Below are 25628 nucleotides of genomic sequence, written 5' to 3'. Positions count from 1 at the left end.
ACTCAAATATAATTGAAGTGATTAGACTTAGAGGATTTAGGTAAGGTTGAATCTTGACTCTTCATTGAATAGGTCCAAGATGAAATTCATTTGTTTGAGATTAAAAAGTTCTGATGAAAAGCAGGGATTTTGACTCTAAACTTGTCTATCAGTTTCCTTTGACCTATTCCAATTCTGCTGTGCTCACAAAATTTACACTTTCTCTGATGAGGGAATCATAAGATGGACTGTCCTGAGTCAGTGTCTTCCATAGCTTACAATAAATTACAAAATTCTTGAGTGAGACATTAAAAGTATTCCAGAACTTAGAGCCTTTTGAGATTCTTGTGGTTAATTAAACCAGAATTGAACTTAATTCATATTTTACTTAGTAAGTGGTTAAGTAGTCTGGATAGGGAGGGGATGAGAAGTGAGATTCCTATAGATAATTAAATCAGGGCTGGTTTTAATCCATACTTCACTTAATAAATAATTAACTACCCTGGGTGGGAAAGGGGGGAAGTGTGGGAGAAAGTTTGCTTGGAATAAATCATACAAATAGTTCATGAAATGATTTGACATTGAATGATATTTTGGCTCGTGAAGATTTTCTGTCCTTGGAGGTTACTTGAAAAGGGGATAAAGTAAAAAATTGTTATAATGACATAATTTAAGACTCTTGAAAATTGTACTGCTAATGAGACAGAAGATGGAGGGTATTTAGTGACTTTTTAAGGCAAGGCTCTTTATCAAACAATCCAACAATCAATCAATCTGTGATGGTACTTTGATAACACTTTGAGCTTATCGAGCAATCAATTAATCAGATTGTGATTGATAATATCTGATTAATATTACAGGAGTGATAACATCAAGTAAAGAGCCACAAATATTTATAATTTTAGAGGGAAAGAAGGGAGATTGTGAACACTGAGTAAATACTATTCAATAGATTTGGCACTGAAAGGGAATAAAATGCATTCCCACTTGGGTTTAAAAACCTATCCTACTCTTGGGGGGGGCAAGAGAAAGGAAAGAAAGGGGAAGAAAGGACTGATAAAAGGGAAATCAAAGGTAAAAGTGAAAATAAAGTTAAATTTTAAAATAAAAGTTTAAGGGAAAGGAAAGAGAAAAATATAAATGAGGAATGAAAACATAGAAGGAAATATAGAATTAGTAATTTTAACTGTAAATGTGAATGGGATGAACTGTCTGATATAATGGAAGCAGATTGCAGAATGAATTAAAAATCAGCATTCTTGAATATGCTGTTTACAAGAAAAACATTTGAAGCAGGGAGATACATACAGGATAAAGGTAAAAGTTTGTAGCAAAATATACTATGTTGCAGTTGAAGTAATAAAATAAAGGGTAATAATCCTGATCTCAGATAAAGCAAAAGCAAAAAACAGATCTCATTAAAAGGGATAAGGAAGGAAACTAAATCTTCTTAAAATTATTAAACATGTATGTTCTTAGTGGTATAGCATCCAAATCCTAGAGAAAAAGTTGAGTGAATTAAAAGGAGACATAGTCAGCAAAACTTTAATCATTGGGGACCTCAACCTCCCTCTCTCAGAACTAGATAAATCTAAACACAAAATAAACAAGAAGGAAGTCAAGAAGGTGAATATATAAATATGATAGACCCCTGAAGAAAACTTCAGGAGGATAGAAAAGAATATATATTTTGTTGGAAACACATTGTACCTATATCAAAACTGACCATGTACTAGGACATAAAAGTCTTATAATAAAATGGATAAAAGCAAAAAATAAATAAATACATACTTCTCAGATCGTGATGCAATAAAAATTATATGTAATAAAGGATCACTGAAGGAAATCAAAATTAATTGGAATTTAAATAACAATTTTGAATAATGAGTGGATAAAACAACAAATCATAGAAATAATCAATAATAATATCCAAAAAGATGATAATAATGAAACATGATACCAGAATTTATGTGATATAGCCAAGCAGTTTTGAGGTGAAATGATTATGTCTCTAAACGTTTATATGAATAAAATAGAGAAAGAGGAGATCAATGAATTCCATATGCAATTTAAAAAGCTAGAAAAAGAACAAATTAAAGCTCCCCAATTAAATACCAAATTAGACATTCTGAAAACCAGGGAGAAATTAATAAAATTGAAAGCAAGAAAAGCATTAATCTAATAAATAAAACTAAGAGTTGGTTTTTATGAATAAACCAGTAAAATAGATAATTATTTGGTTAATCTGATTTAAAAAAGGAAGAAGATAACAAAATTACCAGTATCAAAAATGAAAAGGGCAATCCAAGTACCAATGAGGAGGAAAATAAAGCTGCTTTGCTGAACTGTATGCCAATAAATTTGATAACCTGAATGAAATGGAAGAATATTTACAAAAATACAAACTACCTAGATTAATAGAAAAGGAAACAGAATACTTAAATAACCCCATTTCAGAAAAAAGAAAATTGAAGAATCCATCAACAAGCTCCCTAAGAAAAAGTCTCTGGGTCCAGATGGATTTACAAGCCAATACTACCAAACATTTAAAGAACAATTAATTCCTTATTCCAGTTCAACTATTTTTAAAAATAGGAGAAGGAGTTCTGCCAAATTCTTCACATGGTGCTGATACCTAAAGCAGGAAGAACCAAAACAGACCAAAGGAAAATAGATCAATTTCCCTAATGAACATTGATGGAAAAATCTTGAATAAAATTATAGCAATAAGATTATAGCAAGTTATTACTAGGATAATACACCATGATCAAGAGGATTTATACCAAATAGGCAGGGATGGTTCAATATTAGGAAAATAATCAATATAATTGAATATAATAGCAAAACCAACAGAAATCATATGATTATCTCAATAGATACTGAAAAAAGATTTTGTTAAAAAAGCAGGGCAGTTAGGTGGTGCAATGGCTAAAACACTGGCCCTTGAACCAGGATAATCTGAGTTCAAATTTGTCTCAGACACTTAATAATTACCTGGTTGTGTAACCTTGGGCAAGTTACTTAACCCCTTTGCCTTAAATAAAAAATTTTAAAAATTAGAAAGTTTAGCAATAAATGGAGTTTTCCTTAAAATAATAAGTATATCTAACTAAAACATCAACAAATATTATATGTATGCAAATACTAATGCACTATATATATATATATGAGGGGATACACATATATATATGAGGGGATACATGCATCATATATATATATATATATGTATATATATATATATATACATATATATATATATATATATATGGGGATAAACTAGGAGCATTTCCAATAAGATTGAGCTAAAACAAGCATGCTTATTGTCACCATTATTATTCAATATAGTTTTAGAAATGTTAACTGTAGCAATAAAAGACTAAAAAGAAATTGAAGGAATCAGAATCAGCAATGAGGAAGCAAAGCTTTCACTCTTTGAAAATGATATGATGTTATACTTAGAGAACCAGAGAAAATCCTCTAAAAACTCCTTAAAACAATTAACTGGGGGTGGCTAGGTGGCACAATGGATAAAGCACCAGCCCTGGAGTCAGGAGTACCTGGGTTCAAATCCGGGCTCAGGCACTTAATAATTACCTAGGTGAGTGGCCTTGGGCATGCCACTTAACCCCATTTGCCTTGCAAAACCCTAAAAAAAAACAATTAACCAATTCAGAAAAGTAACAGGATATAAAATAAACCCATATAAAACATCAGCATTTTCTATATATGAGTAATAATGCCTAAGAACAAGAGATAGAAGGAGAATTTAAAGTAACTGTAGACAGCATTAAATACATGGGAATCTATGTCCCAAGACAAATCCAGAAACTGTATAAACACAATTACAAATCACTTCTCACCCAAATAAAGTCAGATCTAATAATTGGAAAAATGTCAATTGCTCATGTACAACTGACAATCCTATAGAAATTAAATTGCTTATTCAATGTCATACTAATCAAACTACAAAATAATTATTTTACTGAACTAGAAAAAATAGGAACAAAATTCATCTTGTGCAATAAAATATCATGAATAACAAGGGTATTGATGGAAAAAAATTTAGAGGAAGGTGGCCTAGCACTATTAGATCTAAAACTATACTATAAATCAGCAGTCAACAAAATTGCCTGATACTACTGTAACACAGAATAATGTATAAGTGGATTAAGATATGTTCAAAAGAAACAGTAATAAGTGACTAATCTACTACTTGACAAACCCAATGACATTAGTTTCTGGAATAACAACTCACTATTTGACAAAAATAATTGAGAAAACTGGAAAATAGTATAGCAAACACTAGGCAAAGATCCATCTCAAACCCTATACCAAAATAAAATCAAAACAAGTATAGGATTTAGACATAAAAGGTAAAACCATGTATACATTAATAGACCAAGAAATTATCTATCAGATCTATTCAAAGGAGACAAATTTATGACCAAACAAAAAAAGAGTACATTATGAACTACAAAATGTATGATTTTGATTATAATACATTAAAATGTTTTTGTACTAATAAAATCAATGCTACCAAAAATAGATGGAAAGCAGAAAGCTGGGAAACAATCTTAGCAACTAGGAGTTCTGAAAATGGTCTCATTTCTAAAATATACAAAGTACTCCATCAAATTTCTAAGATTGTGAGTCGCAATTGATAAATGGTCAAAGGACATGAATAGATAGGATTCAAATGTAGAAATGAAAGCTATGTATAATCACTTGAAAAATGCTCCATATCATGATTGATTAGAGAAATGCAAAATAAAATAACAATGAGATATCACCTCACACCTATCAGACTGGCTAAATTGACAAAAGGGAAAAAGATCAATGTTGGAAAGGTTGTGGGAAGATTGGGACATTAATACATTGCTTGTTGAGTTGTGAAGTAATCCAACCATTCTGGAGAGCAATATGGAACTATGCTCAAAGAGCAATAAAACTGTTCATACCTTTTGACCCAACAATTCCAATTTTAGACCAATATCCAGAAGAAATCATAAAAAATGGAAAAAAGTCCCACATGATCCAAAATATTCCTAGTAGTTCTTTTTGTAGTGCTAAAGAATTGGAAATTGAGGGGATCCTATCATTTGGGGAATGGTTAAACATGATACAGTATATGAATATTATGGAAAACTATTGTTCTTTAAGAAACCATAAATGATCAAACTCTAAAGAAGCATGTAATTAATTATAAGATCTGATACTGAGCTAATACAGCAGAACCAAGAGATCAATGTACACATTAACAACAACATTGTGAGATGATCAATCCTGATGGATGCAACTGCTCTCAGCAGTTCAGAGAGCTAGGGCAACCCTATTATATCAGCTATGGACAATGCTATCTCCATCTAGAGGAAGAAAAATGAAACAAGTTCCTAGAGAACCCTAGAAAATCAACTAAAAACTATGTGAAACAATTGGCAACTTTAGAAAAGGTGAAGGATAAAAAACAAACCCACATAAATCATTTCTAGATAGGACTACGAAACCAAACAGCAAGTGATAGAAAGAGAAATACCATTTAAAGTAACTTTAGACAACATGTGCCTCTTAAGACAAAACTAGAAGCTATATTGAAAACATTTTTAATTAATAATTTTAAAAGTTTTTGAAATTTTTTTCAGCATTCATCCATATGCCCATGTATATTTGTTAAACTACAAAATTTCTTTCCACCCTTCCAACATCAACACCAACAACCTCATTGCATGTAAACTAGACCCAATTCAGCACCACCAGAACTGGAAGACAGAGTCAGCGCAAAGTGTTCATCAGATTCTTATGGGTTGTTGCTTTTTGTTTTGTTTTTCTTCCTCTGAATGGGAATAATATTGTCCATAGCCAGTCTAATACAGTTTTGCTAGCTCTCTGAACTGCTGGGAGCAGCTGCTTCCATCAAGGTTGATCATCTCATAATGTTGTTAATGTGCACATTTTTCTCTTGGTTCTGCTCCTTTTGATCACCATCAGATCCATAAGTCATTCCATGCTTCTCTAGAGTCTGATGATTTATGGTTTCTTATAGAACAATAATATTCCATAGCATTCATGTACCATAACTTGTTTAGCCATTCCCCAATTTATGGGCATCCCCTCAATTTCCAATTCTTTGCCACTACAAAAAGAGCTGCTATGAATATTTTGGAACATTTGGGACTTTCCCCATGTTTTATGATTTCTTCTGGATATAGGTCTAGAATTGGAATTGCTAGGTCAAAGGGAATGAACAGTTTTATTACTCTTTGGACATAAAGATAAATTTCTAAACCCCATGTATGTCATATCCTCATCAATTGAGCGTAATATTCACACCCTCCCTTCTCTTCTTCTAATATAGAAAATCCTCTGTACCTCTTCATACCATGTTATTTATCCTCTAATGCTTTTTTCATCATGCTCTAATTGCTTTATAGTTGATTATACCTACTCCCTCTTTGTAAGTATACTCCTTTCAGCAATCATATCAGAATTACAACTCTCAAGAGCTTTTATTTTGGGATCTCTTTCTGCGGAGATCAGTGGATGCTTTCAAGAACCATTTTATCTTCTTGTGCTAGGATATTTGGACAACTTTCCATGACAATTTTATTTTTTCTTTATTTTTTTATGTAAGGCTATGTAGTTAAGTTACTTGCTCACGGTCATACAAAGCTAGGTAATTATAAGAGTCTGAGGTCGGATTTGAACTCCTGAACTCCTGACTCCAGGACTGGTGCTCTATCTGCTATGCTACGCTCCCATGGTATAAGCATGCACCTAGCTGCCCCACCATGACAATTTCTACAAGATTTTACCCAGGCTTTTTGTCTAAAGGTGACTTTCAGGTAGATCAATAATTCAAAAATGATCTCTTCTGGGTCTGTTTTCCAAATTGGTCATTTTTCATAAGATATACTTTGAATTTTCACCATTCTTTCAGCCATTTGGTTTTGTTTGATAGAATATTGATCTTTCATAGAGTCATTGGTTTCTTTTTGTCCATTTATAATTTTTATAATTTTATCTTTTCAAGCTTTTTTGTTTCCTTCTTCAGTAGATCAATTTTACTTTTAGATCAGTTCCTTTTCCAGTCAATTTTATTCTCCAGCTGATCAATATTACTTTTAAAATTACTGTTTTCTCAAAACAAAACAAAACCAAAATCCTAAAGAATCTGAATGAACAGTACATTCACTTTTTAAAATTTTTTTCTTATATATTTCTTTCCTATCTCATAGTTTTCTTTCTTTTCATTTAATGCTAATTCCTCATACCAAAAATGATTACTCTATGAATATGTTAAACACAAATGTGTATGTACAATATTCACCTGACTGTTCACCATAGGGCAGGGGTGTGGTAAGAGAAGGTGGAAGGAAATTATGCAACTTAAAATATGCATATGTAATGGATGAATGTTGAAAAACATGCATAATATATAATTGGAAAAATAAAATATCAATTGAAAAATTAAATGAATAGATGAAATTATTATTTTTTTCAGTGAAGTCTTTCATAATTTTCCCACGTGGCTCTCATTTCTTTTCTCTGATTTTCTTTTTCCTCTCTTCTTTGGCTTTTAAAATTATTTTTTGAACTCTTCCAAAAGAAAGGTCTTTTGGGATTTCAGAACTGTTCATATACCCCTTTGAGGCTTGACATATATCATTTTATTACTGATTTCCTCTTCTGAGCTGGTATTTTTATCTTTCCTATCAGAATAATAGCCGTCTATAGTTAGTGCTTTTTTATTGTTTGTTTATTCTGATAATTGAGTTATGCTCCCATTGTAGAGGGTGTATAGCCCCAAGTTTTTTGTGCGAGGGGCCAGGAGTCAGAGCACTGGCTTATCACTCTGGTGATCCCAGTGTTTACATTTTGTATCCTGCACTAGGATAGCCCAGTGCTACCCCAATGTTCTAGGACTTGATCCTTGATCTATAAACTGAGTTTGTGGCCCTCATAGCTGGCCTTCTGAGCCAGGATCTGAGCTGCAATGTGGCTAAAAATCTTCTCACTGGTTTTCCAAGCTCTTCTACCTATACTTAGCTATACTCCCTTTTTACCCATGTGAGACAGATGTTTTCCTGAAGGTCCTCCAATATATCTTGATGAAAAGTTCTTATACTGTTTTTAATGGGTTCTGTTGCTTTAGGATTTGTTTAGAGACTTCATCAAAATTGTTCTGCAGAAAGCTCTGGTAGCTTCACAGTTTTGTGCTACCATCTTGACTCTGCCTTCTCTGCTTCTTCATCTGTAAAATCTTCCAATGCTAATGCAATAATCTTATAAAATTTCAAATGGAAGAAGCACTTAAACTTATGAGATGCCCTCAAACATTCAAGGAACTGCCAATGGATAAGGCTTGTAAGTTTTAAGCTCTTTATTCAACCTTTTGAGGGTTGCAATCAGGATTAAAAAACTTGCCTAGGTTCACATAACTAATAATTATCTGAGGTCATATTTGAACTCATGTCCTCCTGACTCCAGGTTCTTTATACTAAATCACTTTACTTCAGTCATCTTGATCCATATCTGGTCACTGAACTCTAGAGGAGAGTATTTTCAAGGAGAAAGTGAGACTGGTGACTTTGCAGAGTGGTTCCTTATTTAAATCTATATTAATTGCATGTCATAATATCACGTCCCTAATGTCATGGTCTTCTTCAAGAATAGAAAACCAAAAAACAACTTTAGCAAACATTGAATCCAGTTCATCCTTTTCCAGAACTCCTGAGACCAAGATAGATTGTCACTCTCCCAGGTCATTGTCTGAGACAGGATTGAAACTCTTACTCCAAGTCCAGTATTCTATCCATTATGCTAAAATGCTTCTTAAGCATAAAGACCCTGAAATATGCTCGGTGCCTTCAAATAGATGAGTCACTACTATTCACATGTAAATTGATTTTGAGTTCAATTATCTTTTTCCTATAAAAGAGCTTGTTCTAAAATTGGTTGAGGCACTTACATGTCCTGAAGAAACATCCAGTGATATTGGGCTGGATAGTTCATAGTATTCCATAAAGGTTAGTAACAAAGCCTTCAGAAAATGAAAACAAGAAAAGTGTACCTTCAGAATGTAATCAAAGAAATAAGAAACGGACAAACATTTTGTTATTTGGCACAAAGTATTGGCATTTTTTAATCCTTTTCAATGTGCTCATTTCTTTCCTTTCTGTTGTACAATTATTCATTCCTGGATTGTTAGCTCTCTTCTTTTCAAACATGACCAAAAAGCTCAAGAGAATCTTTCTCTGTTTTTTTAAATATCATCACCATAATCATTAGGAGAAATTTACCATAGGAACATCAGAGCTAGTTCAGCATTGTACATAGAAATCTGACCTGAAAGACTTGGATTCAAATATCATCTCTAACAAACACTTCAATCTCTCAACCTAGAGAAGTCTTAACCTCTTAAGGTTCTAGGTCACTCTCTAAAATTATAATGTGCAGAAAAGGTGGCAACCTGATTTGATAAAGGGAGTTTCACACATTAACTAAGGGTTCCTGTACCAATGGAAATGCAAGTTAATTTCCTAACATTTTCAGTCAAAGATATCTTTACTTCCTTTTTTTAATTATTTTTGTATGATCAAGGAGTCTACTTCTGTCAGACTTGCCAAAAATTGTGAAATGCTTTCAATTGCTTGCTGATGCCTCATTGGTGTGTCACCCTTTTATTAATGGATAGTTTTCTTTCATCTTAACTAATATCAAATGGACAAGTAGAGCAAACAGCATGATAGCCAGTGTTGAATAATAAAACTACATTCTGATAGAGATAAAGGCTTTTGAAAGTATTGTGGGTCTGGTTACAGCATGATTTCCCAGTTTGGGCAAGGTATTAGGCTTCAAAGGAAACTAGAGGTAAATGTCTTTAACCATGATTGCAGCTTGTTTCAAATAATGATGATAGTAGGAACCATCTGCCATTATACTGGCAGTTACTATTAAACAATCAAAGCTACATTTTAACTACTTTGATGGGTAGTCCTAACTCTGGATGAATGACAATTAGTTTAAGTATTACAAATGTACCCAAAGGTATAGAATTGGAAGGATACCTATTTTCCATCTTGAAATCAGACAGAAATTAATTTCAAGTGTTTCTTGATTGTGTACAAAATTTCCATTGTTCACTTCATTTCTCTTCAAAGCCACCTCCTTCACTATGTTTTCTTATAAGTGGTGTGCCTCCCATTTAGAATGTAAAAACTTTTAAATTGGAGATAATTTTATTTTAAGTTTCTCTCTCTCTCTCATAACAAGAAGGAAATATATCTTATTAGAAATAGAGTATGCCATATAGCTATGAAGATGTGGATTTAAGCCTGCTTCTGACTGAGATGTGACCCTGAGCAAGTCTTTTAATCTCCCAATACTCTAGTCTCTAAGCTATAAAGAAAATGGGAAGAAAATTTCTCATCCAAAAGTTCCCTATGTCAATGAAATCACATTTCTTATATTTAGTATGCTTAAAAAGTCTTTCATATAAGGAACCAAACAAATGTTTTTGAATTCAATTCCAGATTGAGGATGGTATCATTGAAATGAAGATGGAAGTGAGCCAAAGAAGCATGATAAAAGATGAGATGGCATAACTCAATTATTTGAGTCTATTAATTAAAATAATAAACTCTACACCTTTTCACATCTAATCCAACAAACATTTAATAAGTATCTAGATGTTCAAGTTACTGAAGTAGGTACTATGACAAAAAAAGCATGAAATATTAGCCTTTCTTTAATTGATACCATTTAAAAATGCTTCCTCTACACACACACACACACACACACACACACACACACACACACACACAAAACACACACATACATTAAGACATGACTCATAATCTGTAGGGGTTTATTTAACTCAAAATTCAAACACAGAGCCTCAGACTAAGACTAACTAATTTTCCCATAATATCAACACCAGTAATTTCAATGAACATTTATTAAGTTCTAGCTTTTTGTAGAACCTTTTGCCGTATGTGGGGAAAATGCGAGATTTGTCTAATACAGTTAATAGTAATAAATAATACAATGTATCCTCACAGAATTTAATCTAGTAAAGAAGAATATAAACACTATCATTATCATAACCAGTTTCTGTATAATGTTTTAAGGATTACAAAATACTTTATATATGCCATGTTATTTGATTCTCATAACAACATTGTGATGAAGGTACTGCAATATCCCATTTTATAAAAGAGAGAAGTGAGACTGAGAGAGTTTAAATGACTTGTTTAAGGGTCAAACAGCAAGTGATTGAGGTGGGACTTGAGCTCAGATTTTCCTTACTCCATGTTATAGACTCTATCCACTGTTCCACAAAAATACTTCAGGTAACTTTTTAAAAAATCCATTATTTCTCCCCAAAGAGTAATAAAATTGTTCATACACTTTGACCCAGCATTTTCAATTCTAGGTCTATATCCAGAAGAAATTATAAAAAAGGGGAAAATTCTACATATTCCAAAATATTCATAGTAACTCTTTCATAGTGGTAGAGAATTGGAAATTAGGTAGATTCCCATCAATTGGGGAATGCCTAAACAAGCTATGGTACATGAATACTATGGAATGTTATTATTCTATAAGAAACCATAAAATGGTTTGGCTCTAGGGAAGCATGGAATGACTTACAGAGAAAAGGGAGCAGAACCAAGATGTACAATGTACATATTGATAACAACATTGTGAGATGAACAACCTCAATTGAAGCAACATTTCTCAGTTGTTCAGAGAGCTAGGACCTATGAACTGTGTTATCCCCATCCAGAGGAAGAAAAACAAAACAAAACCAAACACACACACACAGACACACACACACCCCAACCTTTCAGAATCTGAGGAACATTTTATCTCTTATGTATCTCTTTCCCTTAATACTAATTCCTCAATTGGAAAATAACTGATCTGTAAACATGCTTACCAAAATATGTATGTACAATGCTAACCTAATTGTTTATTGCTGAGGGGATGGGAGTGGGAAGGGGGGGGGTGGAAGGAAATTTTTGTAACTTAAAAATATACACTTCATTTCTGGCCAAGATGGAGGAAAGAAAACAGTCATAGTGCTAAAGTCTCCTGACCTTCCCTCATACATAATATGAAACAAACCTTTTAATAGAAATCTGATCTACAAAACTCAGAAAGAAAAGCCAGGAGAACTCTAGGTCAGAATTTATCTTCCAAGACTGTGAGTGAATCCAAGTTCAGAGGGCACACTCAGCCAGGAGCACAGGACCCAGTTAAGAGCCTGGGAATTAGCCTGGTTAGCAGTGGGGCTGGAGCCTGGGAGCCTGAGGGCTTGAGAAGCAAACTGGCTTGATCAGCAACAGGGCTAGAGCCTGGTCAGCCACAGGGGCTTGGGCCAACTAGGGAGCAGAGGCATTGGTTGTGGCACTGATTGTGTGGAGCTTGTAGGAAGGGCTGGAAGGAGAGTTCTTGTGCTGGAGGGCTGCAGTCAGCAATGCCTGGGCCCCTCTGATCCAGAGGAACTCAGAGTACATACTTTCATTTCATCTGAAGCCTCTTCCCAGAACAAACACAATTACAGCCTGCCTATGCCCCAGGCTAAAGTGGGAGTGCAGAATCACCTCAACTGTGAATAGGGAAAGTGTTTTCCTCACCCTAGGGTATAGCCCACCATTGATCAAAGATAAACTTAGATTAGACCAACACCTCATGCCTTATACCAAGATAAGATCCAAATGGATTCAGGATTTAGACAATAAAAAACAATAGTATTAGCAAATTAGAAGATCAAGTATTAGTTTACCTGTCAGATGTATGGAAAGGGAAGCAGTTTATGACCAAGGAAGGGATGGAGAACATTATTAAAAGCAAACTAGATGATTTTTATTACATTAAATTAAAAAGCTTTTGCACAGACAAAACCATTGTAACCAAGATCAAAAGAAATGTAGTAAACTGGGAAACAATTTTTATAACTAGTGCTTCAGACAAAGGATTCATCTCTAAAATATATAGAGAGAACTGAGTCAAATTAAAAAAAAAAAGTCAAGCCAATCCCCAAATGACAAATGATCAAAGAATCTGCAAAGGCAATTTACGGATAAGGAGAGCCAAACAATCCATAGCCACATGAAAAATTGCTCTAAATCACTCATTATTAGAGAAATGCAAATTAAACATCTCTGAAGTACTACCTCACACCTCTCAGACTGGCCAATATGACCAGAAAGGACAATGATCAATTTTGGAAGGGATGTGGGAAATCTGGGACACTAATGCATTGTTGGTGGAACTATGAACTCATCTAACCTTTTGGGAGAACAGTTTGGAATTAGGTCCAATGGGAAACAAAAATGTGCATACCCTTTGATCCAGTAATACTATTACTGGGTCTATACCCTGAAGAGATGATGAAAAAGAGTAAAAACATCACTTTGTACAAAAATATTCATAGCAGCCTCTTTTTTTGGTGGGAAAGAATTGGAAATCAAGTAAATGTCCTTCAATTGAAAAATGGCTTAACAAACTATGGTATAATGTATTTCATGGAACACTATTATTCTATTAGAAACTAAGAGGGATAGGAATTCGGGGAAGCCTGGAAGGATTTGCATGAACTGATGCTGATTAAGAAGAGCAGAACCAGAAAAACTTTGTACACCCTAAATGCAACCTGGGTTGATGTCAACTTTGATGGATTTGCTCATTCCATCAGTGTCATAATCAGGGACAATTTGGGGCTATCTGTAATAGAGAATGCCATCTGTATCTAGAGAAAGAATTGTGGAGGTTGAACAAAGACCAGGGACTATTATCTTTAATTTAGCCAAAAAAACTGATACCTTATTAGTATACAGTCTTGCTATCTCTTATAATTTATTTTTCTTCCTTAAGGTAATGATTTCTCTTTCATTACATTCATTTTAGATCAATGTATACCATGGTAACAATGTAAAGACTGGCAAATTGCCTTCTTGTGGGGCGGGGGGCAAGTAACATTAGGGGAAAATTGTAAAACTCAAAGTAAATAAAATCTTTAAAATTAACATACACACATGCATATGGGTGAAAATAAAAATATCAGTAAAAAAAATCTTTAATTTCATTGGTGGAACTAGTACTCCACTGCTGCATTTCCTCATTATCTAAATAGTTCTTTATTCATAAATTTCTCTATCTTCCCCACCCTGAACCAATCATCTGGTATATAATCCTATTAGCCAGCATTTATGAGCCAGGCCCCAAACTAGGTTGATGTTAATAAAATTTTCTCAACTTCACTCAGCAGATTCTTGGATAGCAGGCAAACACTGTCATAATTCTGGAACTCAAGGGCTTTTTAAATTGACAGTAAATTACAAGATCACATCTTGCAATATCTTTACTCTGCTGCCATTCAAGAATCCAAGGTCATTAAAAGTCATTGCAGAATAATTTAAGGCAAAGTCAGGAATGAATATAATGCAAAAGTAAAGTACAATATAGTCTTTGAAGTCAAAGGAGGCTATAACAACCAAAAAATTTGTGGGGAAAAGATGTCCAGGGCTACAGAATTCATTGTTTAGCTTGATTAAATTTGCGGTAGAAATTCACCAGGAAAGAAAATTCCAAGAAGAGTGAACAATATACAATTAGGCAAGATGATCAGGGAAAATGGGATTAAGGGAGGGGGAGGGGGGGGTCAGCTAGTTGGAACAGTGGGTAGAGCACTGGCCTTGGACCCAGGAGTACCTGAGTTCAAATCAGACCTCAGACACTTAATAATTACCTAGCTGTGTGGCCTTGGTCAAGCCACTTAACCCTATTGCCTTGAAAAGTCTTTTTAAAAAATGGATTAAGAGACAAGAAGTTTGGTAAAATGAGATTGGAGTAGGAAAATTTTACCAGAAAACAAAAGCCATGCAAACCAAGGTAAGGAGTTTAATTCTTTCCATGGAATACTCTAATAAGTGTGACATCAAATCTTTTTTTTTAGGTTTTTGCAAAGCATTGAGGTTAAGTGGCTTGCCCAAGGCCATACAGCTAGGTAGTTATTAAGTGTCTGAGGCCTGATTTGACCTAAGGTACTCCTGACTCCAGAGCCTGTGCTCTATCCATTGTGCAACCTAGCCACCCTGACATCAATTCTTCTAATAAAAATATTTTACTTTATTGTTTAAAACATTAGTTGTCTAGTTACAGTCATTATCAGTTGCATATTGTCCTTAACAACTTGCACATTGTTTCAACTTTTAGATTGACCAGTCCTTTAACTGTCATCTTCATCTAGTAATGGCCAACTTGTTGAGATCTTAAAAGGGATAATGAAGTAGTAGAAATCGATAAGGATGTAATGTTAAATTATTGCTTAGATATAAATGTTTGCCTCTATACCTGCTGTGGTATGTACTTGGCTAGCAACTAATTACTAGCTCAAAATAATTAGCAAATTTCCTAATTCACCTCAGTTTTGGGGGCATTACTTTTGCCAGGATGACAGAATTTCAAAACTGAGAGTGATTTGGGGATTTTTTATACAAGATGGGGAGAACCCATTAAATTAAGAGTTAGTTCATATAGATTTCTTCTTAGTTCTGTCAAGATAGACTTTTGGATGAGTAACCACTCTTGGCCCCATTTTACTTATCTATTATTGAGCTATATGGCTTCTAAATTCCCTTTACCTCTAACACTATGGTCCAAGAATGCTAACCTAATTCTAAACCACAGAATGAATTTTACAATCCCAACAAATGATCACCTAAAATGCTAGAATACCTCCAATAACAGAAAATTTCTTACATGTTAGGGCAGGCAGACTTCAGTTTTTGGAAAGACTTCATTATTACAAAGCTTAGATGAAAGTGAAGTCAGTCTCTGTACTTTCCATTGATTAATCTAAGTTCTATGTTCCAGAAAGAGATCAAGTCTTACTTATGTTCCATTTGAGAATATTTAATGTAAATGATCAAGTTCTCCTATTACCATTAATTTTCTATATAATGAAGTAAATATCTCTGATTTCTATAAAGGTGTCTTTTATGGAGCTGTAAATGCTGCCACCATGCTTGTTAGTTTATTTAAAATACACTTCACTTCATCAATGCAATTTCTGAAAAGCATTGCCCAGAAATGTACACAGTAGTCCAGACTAATCTGCTGATTATTAAAATTAGTAGAAATTTGCTTTCTCACTAGATTCTTTCTATATCTATGCAAATTTTTTTAACTCTAGTGTGGTTGTTACAGTTAATATTTTAACATTTTCTCATGCTAGCTCCAGTCTAGTATAGCAACCTATCAAGACTTTTTGCATCCTAATGCTGTCACCCACTGTATGAATCTCTCTTTCATCTTTCTGTCATCTGCATGCTAATTATGCACTACCTATATCTCATTAAGAAATAGTGGATAAAGAAGATTCATCTTTCTGAGTTCAAAATTAGTTTCAGACACTTACTAGTTATACGACCATGAGCAAGTCACTTAACCCTGCTTGCCTCAGTTTCTTATCTTTAAAATAAGCTGGAGAAGGGAAAGACAAACCATTCCAATATCTCTGCCAAACTAAGGTCAGAGTTGAAAAATATCTATCAATTACATATTTATATAGATATGTATATATAAATATATATATGCATGTATACACACTCAAGCATACACACACACATATTACTTGTTATTGTACTATCATCCAACTCACTTAAATTTTCCTAACATAGAAAAAGACAAAAGGGAGAAAAGCTATTTATTTGTTTGTTTGTTTGTTTGTTTGTTTAAAAGTTAATTATTTATTTATATGCAGGCAATTCTTTGGTCCTGTAAAATCAAAGCACTCTTTGCCTTCCAAGGTAACAAATGAACATTAATCTTCTGACCTATTGTATTCTTTCATAGAAATTCTTTTGTCAGACAGTATACAATGCCACCTTGCTGGCATTCATTCATTGCTTCAGTTCAGTTATTCCAGTGGCTTCCGTTCAATGGTCCCCAAGAGCCAGTAAGCAGGAGAGAAGGACAGAACGAGGACATATATTTTCTGACCTTCTTCAGGAGGGAAATGCTTATTAGCATAGAAGAAGCTAGTCATTTATCCATTTTACAAATTAAATATTCATGCAGCTGTTTACAGTGTTACACACAGCTCATCAATGCAACCTTATCCTTGTACATTATTGCTTTCAAGGATAAAGTTTTGTCCATAGTATTATAATTCCTTTTTTAAAAAACATTCCACTTTTCTGCTTACTGATAATACAAAGTCATCAGCAAGTCATAAGATATGTAAGAGGAAACTTGGCTCTGAAGTGTTTAGCCTAAAGCTAGTTTGGTAATAAGGTTAGAAAATCTGAAGCAAACACAATACATATGCAGATTATAATGTTGCTGTTGTTTATAAAATCTACTTTCACAAAATGGATCCAAACTGAAAAGAAAAAAGAAATAAATTTTAGTACAAAATGCTCACTCAAATGAATGAATATGGAAGTATGTGAAAAAAAAGTGACCAAAGTGTTTATGAATTTATAAAAGGAAAATCAATATTTTGTTTAAAGTCATTTTACTTTAAATTGTTAATATGAATGTAGTATATATGAATGATGATTTCTCTTCAAGATAAAAACTTGATCTGTGATTTTATTGATAAAGGGAAATGTATGGTACATAAACTCCTACTAATGCATTTCAGAACCTTCTTTTCAACTTTCAGTCTTAGAGATTTATTTAAAGCACTAAGAAGTTACATGTCATATTCTGGTTTATATATGGTCAGAATATATCTAATTAAGTATCTGAATCCAAATTTTTCTGATTCCAAGTTCTTTATTATTACATACATATTCTTACAATGACTATACCTGTATAGATCAGAGAATGTTAGAGCTGGAAGTGAACTTAGAGGTCAGATTTTGATTTTATAATTAAGGAAACCAGGTTTCAGAGAGATGAAGTGTCATGCAGTTAAATAACCAAACTCATATTTACAAGTACTGTGCTTCAATATCCATTCTTCTCATGATAGATACATAGATGATAGCTGGAAAGATAGAGATGATAGAAAGAGATAATAAATGATATAGATAATAGAAATGATAAATTACAGATTGAGATAATAGAAGATAATTAGATGGAAAGTTGATTGATAGCTAGATAGACAAGCAGAGAGACAGATTGAAAGAAAGAAAGATAGACAGATAGAGGCGGGGACAAGATGGCGGAGAGAAGACAGGCACAGTTCTAAAGTCTCCTGATCTCTTCCCCATCTATCACATGAAATAAACCTCTTAAAAGAAATCTGAACCAGGATACCCAGAAAGAAAAGCCAGGAGAGGAAAATCTACCTCAGGCTTTGTCTCCCGCAGCAGCCTTGGCCGAGTACCGGCAGGTGAGTCTGAGCTCCCAGGGAAGATCAGCCAGACGAACAGCTGAATCGGAACCGGGAGTCTGAGGGCCCGAGAGCCGGACCTGCTGGATCAGCGGTGGGGCTGGATGAAGGGAGCTTGGGTCCGCGGGGAAGCAGAGGCGCTGGTGTTGGTGCTGTCCCCCTGGAGCTTGGGGAAGGGGCTGCGGGGAGAGGTCTGGTGCAGGAGAGCTGCGGACACCATCCCTGGGCTCCTCATGTCTGAGAAACTCTGAGCCCAGGCCTCCATTGCACTGAGGTCTCCTCCCAAACAAATGCAAATTATTTCTGCCTCAGGCCCAGGTGTGTGAGCAAAAGAACCAGCCCAGCTGAGGAATCACCTCAGGCCAGGGTAAAGCCCACCATTGATTGGAGGCAAAAGAATTCAATAGCTCCAATTCCCTCCCTCAAGCAAAGGGAGAAGGCCTCACAACCAAGGTCACAGACACCCCAGAGAGGGCAACCAGCTCCTCCTACTGGCCAGCCAGAGAAACTGCACTCAGTAAAGCCTTTAGAGATCCCAAGCCCAGGTGAACCAGCCCCACCCAACTCAAGGTCTTAGCATAATGAAGAAGGGTCAGCAGAAAGGTGGATCCATAGAAAAATTCCAGGAAGGGAAAGACCCCAACCCAGAGAGACCTGGAACCTCTGAGGAGAATACAATCTGGTCTCCAGCACAGAAAGACTTCCTTGAAGAAATAAGAAAGGAGTTTAAAAATCAACTGGAAAATTTGGGGGAGACAATTAATACCTTGCAAAATGAAAATAATTCTCTCAGATCCTCAAATGAGCAAATGCAAAAAGAAATTAATTCTCTCAAAACCTCAACTGGTCAAATGGAAAGCTCTTTCAAAAGTAGAATCGACCAATTGGAAAAGGTTAATGAAGAAAACTCCTCCCCCCAAAAAATAATGGCATCTACAGAAACTAATGACTCCACAAGACAGCAAGAGTCAGTTAAACAAAATCAAAAAATAGAAAAAATAGAAGCAAATGTGAAATACCTCATCAACAAAACCACTGACCTCGAGAATAGATCGAGGGGGGGAAACCTGAAAATTATAGGACTTCCTGAAAACATTGAAAAGAAAAAAAGCCTGGACTTAATATTACAGGATCTAGTGATGGAAAACTGCCCTGACATCATGGAATCGGAGGGCAAAGTAGTTATTGAAAGAGTACATCGATCCCCACCAGAAAAAGATCCTAAAAGGAAAACACCAAGGAATGTTGTGGCCAAACTCCAGAACTATCAGATAAAAGAGAAAATCCTGCAAGCAGCCAGAAAGAAACAATTGAAATATCAAGGAGCCACAGTAAGGATCACGCAGGACCTGGCTGCATCAACTTTAAGGGATTGAAGGGCCTGGAATGAGATATTTCGAAGAGCACGGGAGCTTGGAATGCAGCCAAGAATCTACTTTCCTGCAAAGCTGAGCCTTCTCTTCCAGGGAAAAAGATGGACATTTAACGAAATGGAAGAATTCCAAAAATTTCTGATGAAAAGACCAGAGCTAAACAGAAAATTTGGATATCAAACAGGAGGTTCAAGAGACACATGAAAAGGCAAAAAAAAAAAAGGTGGGGGCGGTAAAAGGAAAAAAATGCAATCCAGCAAGTTGAAACTGGCTATATCCCAGCATGGGGGAGGGGGTAGAGACTCTCATAAATGTTGAGAATCCTGAGAAATGTAACTCTAACAGAGAGAATATACCTAGCCAGAAATGCTGGACATCCATGACATATCCATGAGACTGATATCTAATTGGATGTAACTGGCTTTAACTCCACCGGGGAGAAAGACTCTAATAACTCTCAGGAATTTGGACTCTATTCAACAGAATATACTGAACTAGAAGGGTCAGACACTCAGAATTTTCTATGACTTAGATAGAATGATCTAAAAAAAATACACTACCTCCCTAAAAAGGGGGACAGGAACGAGAAGGGAGGAGGGAGGGGATTGAATGGGACAAATCTCATTACACTAATAGGTACAAAAAACCTATTGTAATAGAGGGGAAGAAGGGAGTAGAGGAGAAACACCTGAATCTTCTTCTCATCAGACTTGGCTTAAAGTCAACCTACACATACTCAGTTAACTTATAAAACATCTAACCTTTCAAGAAGTAAAAGGGGAAAAGTGGAGGGGGGACAGAGAAAGGGAAGGGGAGTGGAGGAAATAAGGGGGAATAACAAAAGGAAGGGAAGGGAACAGGGAAAGGGGAAAGAAAGGGGAGGGAGTGATATAGGAGGGCAAACACACTGAAGGGGGTGGTATTCAAAAACAAAATACTGGGCAATATGGATAAAGGGGGGGAAAGGGGGAAAAATACAAACAGAGGGATGATAGCACAGAGGGCAATAAAGAATTAGTAATCATAACCTTAAATGTGAATGGGATGAACTCTCCCTTAAAATGTAAGCAAATAGCAGAGTGGATTAAAAACCAGAATTGTACAATATGCTGCTTACAAGAAACTCATTTGAAGCAGAGAGATACATATAGAGTAAAGGTAAAAGGTTGGAGCAAAATATATTTTGCTTCAGCTGAAGTAAAAAAAGCAGGGGTAGCAATGCTTATCTCAGACAAAGCAGCAGCAAAAATAGATAGCATTAAAAGAGATAAGGAAGGAAACTTTATCCTCCTAAAAGGTACCATAGACTATAAAGTCATTTCAATATTGAATATACATGCACCCAGTGGGACAGCACACTAATTCTTAGAGGAGAAGCTGAAAGAATTACAGGAAGACATAGACAGCAAAACCCTACTAGTAGGAGACCTCAACCTCCCACTATCAGATCTAGATAAATCAAATCATAAAACAAACAAGAAAGAAATTAGGGAGGTAAATAGATTGTTAGAAAAATTAGATATGGTAGACTTATGGAGGAAACTGAATGGGGATAGGAAGGAATATACCTTTTTCTCTGCAGTACATGGAACTTATACAAAAATTCAACTGCAGAAAGGCAGAAATAGTGAATACATCTTTCTCAGATCACAGTGCAATAAAAGTCATATGCAATACTGGGCCAAGGAGATATAGAAAAAGAGCAAATTGGAAACTGAATAACCTCATCTTAAAAAATGAGTGGACCAAAAAACAAATTATAGAAAGAATTAATCATTTTATCCTAGATAATGATAATAATGAAACAACATAACAAAACCTATGGGATTCATTCAAAGCAACTCTCAGGGGATATATTATAGCTCTAAATGCTTATATGAATAAATTGGAGAAAGAAGAAATTAATGAACTAAACATGCAACTAAAAAAATAGAGAAAGAACAAATCAAAAATCCCCAATCAAATACCAAATTAGAAATTTTAAAAATGAAAGGAGAAATTAATAAAATTGAAAGCAAAAAAACTATTGAATTAATAAATAAAACCAAAAGTTGGTATTATGAAAAAACCAATAAAATTGATAAACCTCTGGTCAATTTGATTAAAAAAAGAAAGAAGAGAACCAAATTGCTAGTATTATAAATGAAAAAGGTGAACTCACCACCAATGAGGAGGAAATTAAAGTAATAATTCAAAATTATTTTGCCCAACTTTATGCCAATAAATTTGATAAACTAAGTGAAATGGATGAATATTTACAAAAATATAAGTTGACCAGGTTAAATGAAGAAAAGATTAAATACCTGAACAACCCTATCTCAGAAAAAGAAATTCAAAAAGCCATTAGTGAACTCCCTAAAAAAATCTCCAGGGTCTGATGGATTGACAAGTGAATTCTACCGAACATTTAAGGAACATTTGGTTCCAATCCTATATAAACTCTTTGGAAAAATAGGGAAAGATGGAACTCTGCCTAACTCTTTCTATGAGACCAATATGGTACTGCTACCTAAACCAGGAAGAGTTAAAACAGGGAAAGAAAATTATAGATCTATTTCCCTCATGAATATAGATGCAAAAATCCTAAATAAAATCTTAGCAAAACGACTACAACAAGCCATCACTAGGATAATACATTATGATCAAGTAGGATTTATTCCAGGAATGCAGGGTTGGTTCAATATTAGGAAAACTGTTAGTATACTCAATTATATCAATAACAAACCTATCAGAAACCATATGAACATATCAATAGATGCTGAAAAAGCTTTTGACAAAATACAGCATCCATTCCTATTAAAAACACTAGAGAGTGTAGGAATAAATGGACTGTTCCTTAAAATAGTGAGCAGTATCTATCTGAAACCATCAACAAGCATTATACTCAATGGGGAGAGGCTAGAGGCATTCCCAATAAGATCAGGGGTGAAACAAGGGTGCCCATTATCACCACTACTATTCAATATTGTATTAGAAATGTTAGCATCAGCAATTAGAGAAGAAAAAGAAATTAAAGGAATTAGAATTGGGAAGGAAGAGACAAAACTCTCACTATTCACAGATGACATGATGGTCTACCTAGAGAATCCCAAGAAATCATCTAAAAAACTACTGGAAACAATTAGCAATTTTAGCAAAGTTGCAGGTTATAAAATAAACCCCCATAAATCCTCAACTTTCCTATATATGACTAGCAAGAAACAGCAGGAAGAGCTAGAAAGGGAAATTCCATTCAGAGTAACCTCAGACAGTGTAAAATACTTGGGAGTCTATTTGCCAAGACAGACCCAGAATCTTTTTGAAAACAATTATAAAACACTTCTCACACAAATTAAATCACATTTAAATAACTGGGCAAATATCAACTGCTCATGGATAGGGAGAGCTAATATAATAAAAATGACAATTCTACCAAAACTAAACTATCTGTTTAGTGCCCTACCAATCAAAATTCCAAAAAATTACTTTAATGAGCTAGAAAAAAGTCTAAGTAAATTCATATGGAGAAATAAAAAGTCAAGAATTGCCAGGAGCTTAATGAAAAAAAATTCAAACAAAGGTGGCTTAGCACTACCAGATCTAAAATTATATTATAATGCATCAGTCATCAAAACTGTTTGGCATTGGCTAAGAAATAGAGTGGTGGACCAGTGGAATAGACTAGGTGTAAAAGCAGGAGAGGATTATAGTAATCTGCTGTTTGATAAACCCAAAGAGTCAGGGCACCAGGATAAAAACTCCCTCTTTGATAAAAACTGCTGGGATAATTGGAAGTTAGTATGGAAGAAACTTAGATTAAACCAACCCCTCACACCCTTTACCAAGATAAGATCCAAATGGTTACAGGACATAGACATAAAAAACAATACTATAAGCAAATTAGAAGATCAAGGACTAGTCTACCTGTCAGATCTATGGAAAGGGGAACAGTTTATGACTAAGGAAGAGTTGGAGAACATCACTAAAAACCAATTAGATGATTTCGATTACATTAAATTAAAAAGTTTTTGCACAGGTAAAACCAATGTAATCAAAATCAAAAGAAAAGTAGTCAATTGGGAAACAATCTTTACAACTAATGATTCTGACAAAGGACTCATTTCTAAAATATACAGAGAACTGAGTCATATTTTTAAAACAAATGCCATTTCCCAATTGACAAATGGTGAAAGGATATGCAAAGAAAATTTACAGATGAGGAGATCAAAGCAATCCATAGCCATATGAAAAAATGCTCTAAATCATTAATTATTAGAGAAATGCAAATTAAAACTTCATTGAGGTGCCACCTCACACCTCTCAGATTGGCCAGTATGACCAGGAAGGATAATGATCATTGTTGGAGGGGATATGGGAAATCTGGGACACTATTACACTGTTGGTGGAGCTGTGAACTCATCCAACCCTTCTGGAGAGCTATTTGGAACTATGCCCAAAGAGCAACAAAAATGTGCATACCCTTTGACCCAGCAATACCACTGCTGGGTCTATACCCTGAAAAGGTGAGGAAAAAGGGTATAAACATTACTTGTACAAGAATATTCATAGCAGCCCTGTTTGTGGTGGCAAAGAATTGGAAATCCAGTAAATGTCCTTCAGTTGGGGAATAGTTTAGCAAACTGTGGTATATGTTTGTCATGGACCACTATTGTTCTATTAGAAACCAGGAGGGATGGGATCTCAGGGAAACCTGGAGGGATTTGCATGAACTGATGCTGAGTGAGATGAGCAGAGCCAGAGGAACACTGTACACCCTAACAGCAACATGGGAGTGATGTTCAGCCTTGAAGGACTTGCTCATTCCATCAGCACAACAATTGGGAACAATTTTTGGCTGTCTGCAAAGGAGAGTACCATCTGTATCCAGATAAGGAGCTGTGGAGTTTGAACAAAGTACAAGAACTATTCCCTTTAATTCCAAAAAAAACCCAGATGCCTTATGGTTTGATCTGGTTACCTCTGAGAATTCTGTTCTCTTTCAGGATATGATTTCTCTCTCATCACACCCAATTTGGATCTAGGTACAACATGGAAACAAAGTAAAGACTGACAGAGTGCTATCTGTGGGGTGGGGGTGGGGGGAGGGAAGCAAGATTGGGGGAAAACTGTAAAACTCAAACAATATCTTTAATAAAAATTAAAAAATAGATAGATAGATAGATAGATAGAGAGAGAGAGAGAGAGAGAGAGAGAAGGATTTCAAGTGACTATTATGACAATTGAATTATATAAAATGTTAAGAAAGATATAGGAAATTGAAACAGAGATATTAAGCAGCTTAATATAAGCAGCTTATACAGATTCATAGATCTAACATATGTTGGAGACCAGATTTGTTGTTACTGTTGTTTTTAATAAAATCTACAAATTCATCAGTTTTGAGGAACTACCTATGAGGCACTCTACCAAGACAGATAAGTGTCTTCTCTGAATCTTATAATCTTAGAGAATGATCCTGAGCCTGAAAGGTAAAATGACTTGGCTAAGGAGGGTCAAACAGCCAATATGTGTCAAAGGAAAGGGCCAAAGTCAGGTCTCCCTACCTTTAAGGTCAACTCTCTATCCATTACTAATGAGACCTCTCTCCACTAGTTATACAGGAAAGAATGATTTAATGATACCATATACTCCAGGTTTTAAAATAGTAAACTCAGAAGGACTTCAGAGTTTATCCAAAACATCCCATAGCTAAACAGAAGATCCTTAATATCTCTAAGAAGTACATACGTATACACATACATACAGACAATTTAGCTCCTTGGGAAATTTACTTATTCTTCCCTCCTACTCGATATTCATATTTATTTTCCAATCTAGAAAATCTTTGTTTTAGTTTTCTGTTTCTCTGCTTATTCCTGACAATTTCCTCCATTATAACCCAATTCAAAAGCTGCTGTTTTCCGTAAGGCACATACCTAGTTCAATTC

Source organism: Macrotis lagotis, chromosome 1, assembly GCF_037893015.1.
Source record: "Macrotis lagotis isolate mMagLag1 chromosome 1, bilby.v1.9.chrom.fasta, whole genome shotgun sequence".
NCBI classification, from domain to species: domain Eukaryota; kingdom Metazoa; phylum Chordata; class Mammalia; order Peramelemorphia; family Peramelidae; genus Macrotis; species Macrotis lagotis.
The sequence above is the reverse complement of the archived record's forward strand: the minus strand, read 5'-3'. Positions refer to the sequence as shown.